Source organism: Eptesicus fuscus, chromosome 4 (genome assembly GCF_027574615.1).
Source record: "Eptesicus fuscus isolate TK198812 chromosome 4, DD_ASM_mEF_20220401, whole genome shotgun sequence".
NCBI lineage: Eukaryota > Metazoa > Chordata > Mammalia > Chiroptera > Vespertilionidae > Eptesicus > Eptesicus fuscus.
In genome coordinates this window covers 58,790,438-58,802,177 of record NC_072476.1, presented here as the reverse complement: position 1 = coordinate 58,802,177, position 11,740 = coordinate 58,790,438, and positions in this window count along the sequence as shown.

Genomic DNA, 11,740 nt, shown 5'->3' with positions numbered 1-11,740 from the left:
TGTAGGTGACCGTGGCTTTGGGCCGGCAGGACAGCTGTGATGAGCGTGTCACGGACCACCCGCTCAGGTCAACTGCCCCGTGGAGACTTCAAACTATGCAAATCCGTCGAGAAAGCGTTCACGAGAGGCAAGACTGCCAGGATCGCCTCCCCGTGCCGTGTCTCATGTGAGTGCAGCACAGAATTAAAGAGGATAACAGCACCTTGATTCTCCGTGGGACTGATCTCCACGAAGCTCGCTCTCTTCAGAGCCCCGGACCATGGCAGCGCTTTCTCCCACAACAGTTGAGCGCAGCAGGTGTCATTGTTGCCACGTTGCAGGGAGAAGCCCTGCCGTCTCAGAGATGACGCTGCTGTCGGCTGCTCCCTGCGTCTGCCCACGGTTCCACAGCTGGCATGTGGCAGAACCGGAAGCTGAGTCCAGCACAGTGCTTTCCTCATCCTCCCCAGCTGCCCCCGGACGGGCCAGGCCGCCCCCAGACCTAGCCGTCCCACTCAGAGGCACGTGCACCAGCCTCAGCCTGCGGGTCCCCACGCGGCACGGAGAGCTACTGTGACAGGTCTTGTTTGTTTTTGCTGTCATTGTCCAGGCTGTCCCCTGACCTCTGACCCAGAACTATTTGTTCCAACCACTCCCCAGTCTGTTGTCCGAGCTCAAAACAAAGTGAACGAAAGCTCTGTCCTTAAGCCTTGCTTTCATACTTGAGGGGGGGGCGGTGTGTCAGTGAAAATAACTGGTGTCATGTGGCTGATGAGTCACTTTGGCCCTGAAATAAACAGTAAAATATCGTTCAGGGCCTCGCAGGGGACAAACAACTGGGAGGCAGTAAACATTAGGAGCACAGCCTTTGGGCCAAAGAGACCTGGGCTTGAGTCCTAGTTGTATTCCTCTGAGCTGTGTGTCCTTAGGCAGGCCACTTAACCTCTCTGGGCTACAGTTTCCTCATCTGTAAAGAAGGCTGATCACACTGCATATCTTATAGAGCAGCTGTGAGGATTACATGAAAGAAAGAAAAAGGTAAAGCACTTAGCCTACTGCCTGGCACAGTAAGCCCTCACCCTACAGTAGTTTTTATTATTCAATCGTCAGGAAAATCCGAAAGCATCCCTCTGTTGGTCAACGGTGTTCCTAGAACTGTCAGCAAACACTTCCCCGTGGACGAAGCGGTGGTGCCTCTCACCGAAGCCCCGTGCCTCATCTCCCGGGCCTCCTGCCTCAGCAATGTCCCTGCTGGTAGGTTAGTAGCCTCTCAGGCAGGGCACGTCACCTCGCGATTGTGACGTACGTGAGCTCCTCTCGAAAGAGCCAAGGAGGTCCTGGCACACACTGACACGTGCCTGCTCGTGTGCTCTCTGACACGCCCACTACCAGCTGCTTGGAAGCCCCTGAGGTTTGATTTCAGACTTCTCTTCCCACAGCTGGCTGGCGTTGTCCTCCTCTCAGACACAGCCTTGGTCTCCACACCGATGGCCCGTCTGCCTGGCTGGGGGTGTGCCCGTCTCTGTTTCCATGTGGGTGAAGTCTCTTGAAAAGGGAGGAAGTTCCTTAGTTAGCTGTCGTTCTCAAAGGCGGGTAGGTTATGAGTAATTCTCCTGGGAGGGCTAAGGTGCTGCCAGTTCATTTGGTTGAGGCTGTTTTCTCTCCTTGGGCAGAGTAGTGGGGGTTGAACTCAGTGGCATCATTGATGCACAAGTCTGCCAACTGTCGAATTCCTTGCCCATCCAACAAGGAGGATGACAAGGGCATCCCTTTTCCTGCCTTTGAGCGGTTACGCACAGACACACCCAGATGCACAACCCCCTCCACCCACCTGCACGCGCGCACACACCACGCCGCGTTCTGTGGGGAGGAAACGGTGGCGTGTGGGCGCGGAGGATGGGTTTGGATAGAGGATGCACATTTCCGCGAGTGTTTTTTGTTCTTCCAGTCAGGCCTGGGTGCTGCCTGAGAGCAAACAGGGCACTCACTGTTGGGACTTCTGGTCTCCGAGGGCGACTCCAGGCGGCTGCTGGATCGCGCGGCGTCCAGCAGGTGGCGCTGCGCCCCCACGCGGGCCGGGCCGCTCGGTCTTGGTCCCCGCGGAGGCCGGTTGCTGGGAAGCCGGGAAGTGGGTCTGCGCGCACCCCCCGCGGAGCCGGGCCCCCGGCGAGCGCCCGCGGTGACACAGCAGCTGCTCGCCGGGCGCCTTTGTCGGAAGCGGCGGGGCTCTGGCGTCACCGCGCCATGGAAAGCGGAGTGCTTCTGCCTGCCTGGGGAGCCCGCGTTTCCTCACCCCGGATTCTGGGGCTTTTACAGGCAGAGTGAGTTCATGGGAAATGTCAGGACTTTGCCGTGACTCAGATCCACTTTCTGTAAAGCGGACACTTGCCCTCCCCGTGGGCCGTGACTCCCGCTTTCAGGCCACCCCGTGCGTGTGCGCCAGCGGGAGGGCCCGGAGCATCTCCTAAGCACTTTGGGACGCATTGATTCATCCTCTGAGGTGTTCGCCACGCTTGGCTATCCACACCGGTTAACCGTATGCGTTATTTACACGTTTAAACCTAGGCCGCGTAGAAACATTTTTAATTTTTATTTTTTAACAAGTGAAACTTGCAAAAATACTTTTCTGGCGGGAAGCCTCGGAGGGGATTATTCATGGAAAGGATGACTGGACCAGCCATGGGAGCAAGAAACGAAGGCGAGGAGGAAGTGAACGGAGACCGGCCCAGGCCCAGAGTTTTCTAGTCACAGAAAAGGAAAAAAAAAAAAAAAAAAATTGTAGGTGACCGGAGTCGATCTGTTCTGAGAATTAGGTCAAATTTTTGATACTGGAGGCGGGGGAGAAGATGCGGTGGAGTTAGCATTGGAAAGAAACAACGGTCCTAGGAGGGTCTGGGAGGGTCTGAGCGAGTGAGCCAGAGGGGCCCGAACACACCTGGGTTCACACCAGCTGGCGCCCCTGGAGAGCTCCCCCGGGAGGAGGGGGGTGTGGGCTGGGGAAGCTCTTGGTCCCTCGGAGAGAGGGAGGGGAAGGGCGGCTGGCCTGCAGGACGAGGTGATTGTCTTCCTCCTCGGCCCGGTGCGCTGCCCTGGCTCTGCTCCGCCGCGGTTCCGGGGAACCCGGTCCCCGAGCCGCTCCCCGCGCTGCTCCCCGCCTCCCCGCTCCGAGTTTCAGCTCATTGCGTCCCCAGGATTCCTCTCCACGGGTAGCCAGTCTCACATCTTGTCCCCTCCAAGTTCTCCCACAGAAATCCCAACGCCTGCTTGAATGTTTTGTGCTTTCATTTCTTTTTTTCGGTTTTGGTCCTGAAGAAGGGACGGGAGGAAACTGTTTGTGGCCTCTTTTCCTTCCAGGCCCCGGGGTGGGGCTTGGTCTCCAGCGGCCCCGCTGACCTCTTGCTTTTGGTGGAATTGGATGAGGGCCAGCAGGACGGACGTGCGTACGTGCACGGAGCACCTTTCAGACACAAGGATAGGGACGTTTCAGGCGACTGAGCAAGTACACAAACAAACAAACAAACAAACACAAAAAACCCCAAACACTTGGAAAACCACGTCTAGCAGAGTTTAGCTTTGTCCCGCTAAACTCATCCCCGTCCCCATCCCCATCCCCACCCCTCAGGTCACGCAGGCAGAATGGTGCTCATATGTGCGATATATCCTCGTGGATGTATGAAATGTTATGAGTAATTCTTGGCTTGTGATGTAAATTCTATCCTCTTCTTCCTCGCTCGGAGAAACACAGGGATTACAGAAAACAATTCTGCTTCTTTATGAGCGTGTATGTTTTTGTGTGTAATATGTTTTAGGTGAGAGAGGAAACAAATGCAAACGGAAACTCTGCTAAGTAACGGACCCTGGCTGAAACCAGTGCTTCAGGGTGGTAGGGGACAGTGAGGCCAAACCCCCAGAAAGAACACCCGCCCCCCTCCACCCCCGAACTGTTATCTATACATGACACTAGTACACGAGGAAACTTGCTTTGGTGTGGCACTTTTAATATCTGACTTTGTAGAATAGTTAAGGCAGATTTACATCATTTTGGAGATGGGGAAACTGAGACTCAGAGAGGACTTTGGTAAATTTTGAGACCATAGTATGTCAGGGGTGCATACTAAGACTTTTTGACTTCCAATTCATGTCTTGAAACTCCTGCCTCTTATCCTTGATGAGGTGACTGGGAAAGATCGGGTGCAGGTCTGATAAATGCCCTTTTCCATTTTCAGAGATGCTCAGGTCGAGTACCTCCTCCAGTTGGAGAAGGCTTGCCAAGACCACGGCACGATCCCCAATGCTCAGGTGAGTGAGTGTGCTTCCGGGGTGATGGTGCCTGATGAATCCAGCAATTGTGAAACGCGCAGGCAGGGAGACTGGCTAGAATATTGCTCAATATTCTCAGTTGACAGCGTTGGTTTTACGTAATTTGAGAGGAGTCTGGCATGTCAGCCAGGTTTTATCACACACCCCTCTTCCCTTCCTGGGGGTTGTTTGCACTGTGGCAATTTCCTGTCTATATTTTTAGCGTCTAATTCTCCATGTTTGCTTAAGTATCTGTGACCATGTTTCACTGACTCACGCAGACTCCCCGATGCCCCCGATAGGACTGATGACTGTCGAGTGGGAAGCAGCTGGCGTGGAAAGCCCGGGAATTGTCCCAGAGTGTCTTATTGGCTGCAGCTGATTTTCCCAAGTTTTGCAGATAGCTTATCTTCCAGAATCACAGGTGTTTCATTAGTTACCTTTCTTCGTGCTGAATCGGAAAAAGGATGTATTCTGGGGTAAAGCAAAAGGGAATGGGCGCAGCAAATATTCACGCACCGTTTTCTCTCCCGGCTGCTTTCTCATGCCAGCTGGAGCCCCGGAGCCCTGCGTCTGTGGCAGAGCTGCCGGTGAAACAGCTGAGTCACAGCTTTGCATCTCCTCTATAATTACAAAGTTTATCACCTCATCTGACATAGAAAGGGTGTTGGTTGGAAATACACATTAGAAACAGAAAAAAAAAAAAGCAAACCCAGCAGAAAATGCTTTCATAACATGCAGGGTTTTTTTTTTTTTTTTTTTTCAAAAGTCTGGAGCTAAGGTTATGAAGAGAACAGAGAAGTCATCTCCTCTTCCCACTCGTACAGTCATTCAAATTAAAATATCAAAGTAAACAACACTAAATGTCCCACCCTACCGACACGTATCTTCTGGTTATTTTGTTTCATGTCCTCTTTGCTGTTCTCGTGGTCTCTCAAGACCTTATTCAAAATTACCTTCACTGTGAAATCTTTTTGTCCCCCTACTACACACTTCCTCATGGTACATTATTGTGCTTCTGAAACTTAAAAAAACAAACAAAAATGGTTGTGGGGTTATTGTCCGAGTACACCACGTGCCCGCCAGACCAGAGGCTCCCCCAGAGCAGGGGCAGTGCCTTCTCCCACGGGGTGGTCTTCCCTGTGAGAGGCCCCGAATGAGTCTCAGCTCTCTCTCTCATTTCCAACTCAGACCAACCAGGTGCCCCCCGACGGGCTAGGAACCAAGCCCCCTCCCAAATGCACAAGTAGCCAGACAGCCCGGAGAGCCAGGCCAGGCGCGCTGATGGACGGTCCTGTCCCACCTCTCCCCACAGGTGACCTTGCCGATAGCATCTCCTGTTAAGGGGATGTTTCTGTTTGCCTGGCTGCTGTTTGCCACATGCTTCCTGGACAGGTTTCCAGGTAACCTTAATGGCTGTGCTTCTGGGGAAGGAGGAGTAGGAAATAACTCACCTCTTCAGTAAGTGGTTTTAAAAATATAACAGCATTTAAAAGCTTTTAAAGAGCAGCTCTCTCCTTCCGGCTGCTCGGGCCCTGTTTGCTGACTGGAGCCCCCGTCATGCCTCACGCTTGGCAACCTCTGATTGAAAGACCGGGAGATGGATTTTTCGGTGGAGGGCTCTCTGTGAGGGCCGTGGGAGAGAAGTCGGGAGATTGATTTTTCGGTGGAGGGCTCTCTGTGAGGGCCGTGGGAGAGAAGTCGCTTGGGGAATGAGGCTCCCAGCGGTCCGTGAGGCTTGCTTCTCCGTATGCTCTTCATTCGTGCAGGAAAGCTGAGCACACCCTTTGTCTCCCAAAGCGAATTTGAAACCACAGAGAGGGGTGGGGGTGGGGGTGGGGGGGGCGGTTTATCCTGGAACCCTAAGGTGACCAGGAACCTGGAGGGTAAGGGTTGGGGCCATCACAGCCTTTCCTCCCACTCCCATTTCCATCCGACACTTGCAGGAGAAATGTCCCCAAACTGCTTGTGTGTTTTGCTTTGATGTGGCCACAGTGTGGCCACCCAGGCTTACGCTGGGGCAGCTGGATCCTGTGGTTCAAACTAGGCCTGACTGTCCAGTTTTGGAAACTGGGAGGAGTCTTCCCTCGGCCAGGGCTCGGGTTTACCTTCCCGAGGGCATTGAGCAAGAACCTCCTGTTTACAGAATTCCAGGCCCCATGATTTCTTCCTGCCAGGGCGGGGGGAGGAGGAGGCACAGAATGTCAGTAGACCTTGCGACTCCTGTCCCTTCGTGCCTGCCCAGCACCAAGTCGACGGGGAAAGCATATGTAAGGGTGGGGTGCTGGGGGTGAGGGCATGGACTGGTTGTCTGAACCCTGAAAATACCATTTTAAAATTCTCACTGCAAACCAAATCATTAGGTCTTCTGCATATAGTTTTATTTTTTTCCCCAAAAAATTATTCATAAAAGCCACATATAAATTAAAACATAAAACCTAAACTATATTTTAAATGCTCTAGGCAATGTATGGTTTTTTTTCTTTAAAGGAGTGTTGTTGCGAATCCTCTAAAAGATGTACACTCTCCACCTGGTTTATTTTTGTGTGTGCCAATTTATATATGTTTGATATGTCAAAGGTATTTAAAAATCAAGCACTCATGCAGTATTTGACGATATCTACCGGCAGCCAAACCAACCCCAGACCTTTTCAAGGGTTTTTCACCCTTTGGTGCTGCCTCGAACAGAAAACCACACACACAGCGGCTGCCCATCCACGTCCACGCCCAGGGACGTGTAGATGGTGGGCTTCCCCACCTGGCTGTGCAAACTGCTCTTCATAGTTCAGGGAGAGCTTGGCTACATAGCACCTCCTAGGTCTTAAAATAACAAGTAATCAATGTCCTTTTAATAGAGTGGGTCTTGTGGGACCTAATTAAAATATGCACGTAAGTTCTTTAGAAGATATGAGAGGTAGGAGTCCTGCAGTATTTACATGTGTGAAAAGATAACCATATATATTTTGGGGTTCATTAACTCTATGAAAAGACTTATTCCAAACCATCACCAAATTATCATTTGGTTTTATCATTTGGCTCTAAAGGCTGAAAGTACTGACTTTTAAACAATTTCCTAAGGTAATTGGGGCCCTGCAGGGTTGAAGGATAGGAGCTAAATGGTTCATATTCATGCAAATGGAGGCTCAATGTGTCCCAGATTCTAGCAGAATTGGCCTCTCAGAGTTACATTGACTCTGGGTGGATGTTTCACTGGGGAGCGGGGAATGGCAAAATCCAAGCTGTAGGACACTAGAGAGCAGGGCCTGACGATGACATTAGAGTCCCCATGAGTCAGAAATATTAAGATTCATGTGTCCCCACACCACCATGTGTAATTCAAAATAAAGACTACTGGAAGCCACAATATACATGCAAAAATTCTCACAGGGTAGCTACCTGGTTAATTCATATTTTTAATTCATATTCTCACAGGGTAGCTACCTGGTTAATTTTATATTTTTACTTTCTCTCTGAATTGCTGCTGCCCTAAGAACATGCTTCATCTGCTTGTTAGCTACCTTAGCAAACTTAGCAAGGTGGAGAAGGGCAGTTATGAGGGTGGTCGTTGGAGAGCATGGAGGTGCGAGGCCGTAGATAGCTCTAGCTAGAGTCGCACCTGTCCAGCCACGGGGCAACTGGTGTGAAGAGACAGACCGAGCCCGAGCTCTAGAGTGGGTGGGTTTCAAAATGTATAAAACAACTCCTTGTAGGTCCCAAGCACTGAGTACTTAGCTGATGATTTGCACACATTCATTTTCTGGCTGGAAGGCTGGAAGCAAACAGACAGCTCACTAGGAAAACAACCAAAGAGCTAAATATAATGGAGGAAGTAGGCAGCAGACTCTAGACAGATGAGCATAGCTCACCGTCCTTCATGGGAGATCAGAGGCCAAGCCAAACCAGTGTGTCTGTCCCTCAAGGTCAGCCATCTCGGGCTTTGTCAGCCCAGGAAGGGAAAGGAGTTTCAAAGGGCCTTTTGTGGAACTCACACAGCTCTGGCCCCTGAGATTCAATTCAGGATCTGGAAGCTTGTGTAGCAACCGCTTGCATGCACAATGCTTAGAGACCAGCCAAGTCCCTTCATCCTCTTTCTTTTTTTCTTTCTTTTATGAGCACTAAGGTTTCCCTGGAAGTGGGAAAGAGATCATTTAAAAACAAATAAAACAAGAATAAGCAAAAGCTGAAGTTATTTATTTTTGAATAATAATAAAAAACATTACATAATATTTTTTTGTTGGACATTACTATTCAGAAAACTGTATAGTAAATATATTTAAAAGCCATTCAAGACATGATTTGTATCATAGATCATGCTACCTATTGGGTAATGATATATATATATATATATATATATATATATATATATACCAAATCTATGAGTAGATCAGCAATAACTTTCTTAAAAATTAGAAATATAACTTAAAGTAGATTCTCAATTGTTTTTGACCTTCAGTTTCTTTTGCTGGATCCTATCTTCTGTGTATATTATCCTCCCTCTCTCTCTTCCTTCCTTCCTTCCTTCCTTCCTTCCTTCCTTCCTTTCTTTCTTTCTTTCTCTCTTTCTTTCTTTCTTTCTTTCTTTCTTTCTCTCTCTCTTCTTTCTTTCTGTCTTAGAATGGCTAATAATGCCTCTCTATTCTTTTCTATCTTCAGAGGGTGTTACAAACATTACAAATTGTCTCTCAGAAAACATGTGAATTGTACCTCTGTTTACTGCTTTGCTCCTGAATCTCATTTAGGTTTCAATCAGCGCATAGTTCTTGTTTGCTTTATTAGTTTTCCTCAAGCAGCACTTGCAGGGGCTCTGGACTCTTCAGATTTTGTTGTGAGAAGAAGCCCATGTCCTGAGAGCAGGAAGCCTAGCCCTCTACTCTGGCTGGTGCCCCACTTCTAGTCTTGGGCCTATGGCTGGTCCTTTAGGTTCTCTGAGATAAGCTTTTTAAAATATTTTTTAATTTTCTTTATTGATTAAAGTATTACATATGTGTCCTTATCCCCCCCATTGCCCCCTATCTGCCCCCCACCCCACTCATGCCCTCACTCCCCTGGTGTCTGTGTCCATTGGTTAGGCTTATATACATGCATACAAGTCCTTTGGTTGATCTCTCTCCCCTTACCCCCACCCTTCCCTACCTTCCCTCTGAGGTTTGATGATCTGATCGATGCTTCTCTGTCTCTGGATCTGTTTTTGTTCATCAGTTTATGTTGTTCATTATATTCCACAAATGAGTGAGATCATGTGATATTTATGAGATAAGCTTTTGTAACTGTTTACAGAGTAGTTTTGAACACCAAACAAAATAATGATGCTGAAAGCATTACTCAAATTTAAATTATGTGCTATTATTAGTAAAATTTCTATTTTATTCCAAGACAAAGGTAGTCATTAATTTGGTATTTCTTTTATCCTATCATCCATTTTACATTTCCCTCTTCTATTTCTGTCCATGGTTCTCTTCAAATTTTGTAAGTATAAAATAATGTCATCACTGAGTCATGATTCTGAGTCAGCCATTGAGAATATGAATCAGCTGAAAGGGAAGAATCATCTCAAGTCCAGTAGGACCTGACTCGATGGAGTCAACTTCTGTTGAAGACAAAGAACCTTCTTTGCATTGTAAAGTTGTAAACAAAACTCTCAAAGTAAACAGCTTGAACTTCTAGGGCAAAGAACCAGGGAACTCAATAGGCAAGAGAGTCAGAAAAATTTACAAATAGCTGCAGAGGGCAGTTTTAAACCTGCAGGCCCAGTAACCAATAATCATCCTTGAAGACAAGAATATCCTAGCCTCAGCAAGCTGACTAAAGGAGGCCAGCCAGTGAATCAAGCCTGTAGTTATGCAATGGCTGGCCTTGCAGTTCTGAGAGCTTGCTGACAATAGTTTCTCTTTCTCCCAACCCTTTCATTGAAGTTTCTTGACCCAGCAGGGTTGAACACCTGTTAGAAACAGATGCCTAGATCATATTCCTTAAGCATTCATCATTATCATAGGCCATGCTCCTATTGTAATTAATATGTTTATACATAGTCAAATTCATCCCTGAGACCCTAGTGCAGAGTTTCAAACTTTGATTTTAAGCCATAACTCCCTTTGGAATTTGGGTAGAGCCTATGGACCATTTCTCAGAATGATGTTCTTAAAAGTATAAAACAAGGAAGGTGGGATAGGGTGGGCAGGTGGGAAGGGATCAACCGAAGAACTTGTATGCATATATGCATATCCCATGGACACAGACAATAGGGTGGTAGAGGCCTGGGGCGGGGGCGGGGGGGGGCGGGCTGGGCGAGGGCAGGCTAGAAGGCGTCAATGGGAGAAAAAAGGGGACAAATGTAATATTTTCAACAATAGAGACTTTAAAAAAGAAAAAAGAAAATTATCCCTTTCCCTCATGTTATATCAATAAATTGGATATTTTTAAAGGAGATGTTGCTATAATATTTTTCTTTTAATGTATATAATGTTTGCAGTGCATTATGTTGGCATCAGCCAAATTTTATATACATGCATATTTATAAAATATGCATTATATATGTATGTAAACATGTGCATCTGTATGTGTATATGTATAGTTTTTCATATGTGGTATTGGCTAATACCTGGATAAAGCAGCACTTTTAGAAAATAAAGGATAGAAAACCAAAGGGATGACCCAGAAGTGCTCACGTCTACTTACTTGGTTGCTCCTGAGTCAGTCACGCACACAGTATTTCCAGACAAATGTCTAAGGGAGTGACACATGCTTTGTTAAAGGTTGAGTCGAAACTGGATGAGGAAACGGCTATGAATAGAAAAAAGGGAATTTAAGTTGTGTGATAGTTTTAGGAAATGTGGAAATGAGATCATTTAGAGAGAACAACATATGTCTCCTTTTCCCCCCATTGACCACCCCCAACCCCCAGCACATGCCCCCACCCCCTTAGTATCTGTGTCCATTGGTTATGCTTATATGCATGCATACAAGTCCTTTGGTTGATCTCTTACCCTCCACCCTCACTCTCCCCTGCCTTCCCTCTGAAGATTGATGGACTGTTTGATGCTTCTATGTCTCTGAATCTATTTTTGTTCATCAGTTTCTGTTGTTCATTATATTCCACAAATGAGTGAGATCATGTGATATTTTTCTTTCTCTGACTGGCTTATTTCGCTTAGCATTATACTCTCCAGGTCCTTCCATGCTGTTGCAAATGGTAAGAGTTCTTTCTTTTTTACAGCAGCGTAGTATTCCATTGCGTAGATGGACCACGGGTTCAAATTTACTTTTAAAATAAGCACTTTTCCAAAATGGGGGAACTGCCAGTGTCCCAGGAAAGTGACCTTGCTTGGCTGACAGCAGAGATTGGGAGCGGCTGCTGCTCCCTGTGGAGTGACAATGCGAGGGGGCAGGAGGCAGCTTTCCAGGTGGTCTCCTTGTTACCTGTGCGCTCTGTTCAGTGCCTTGATTTTCACAGCAACCTGAGCGT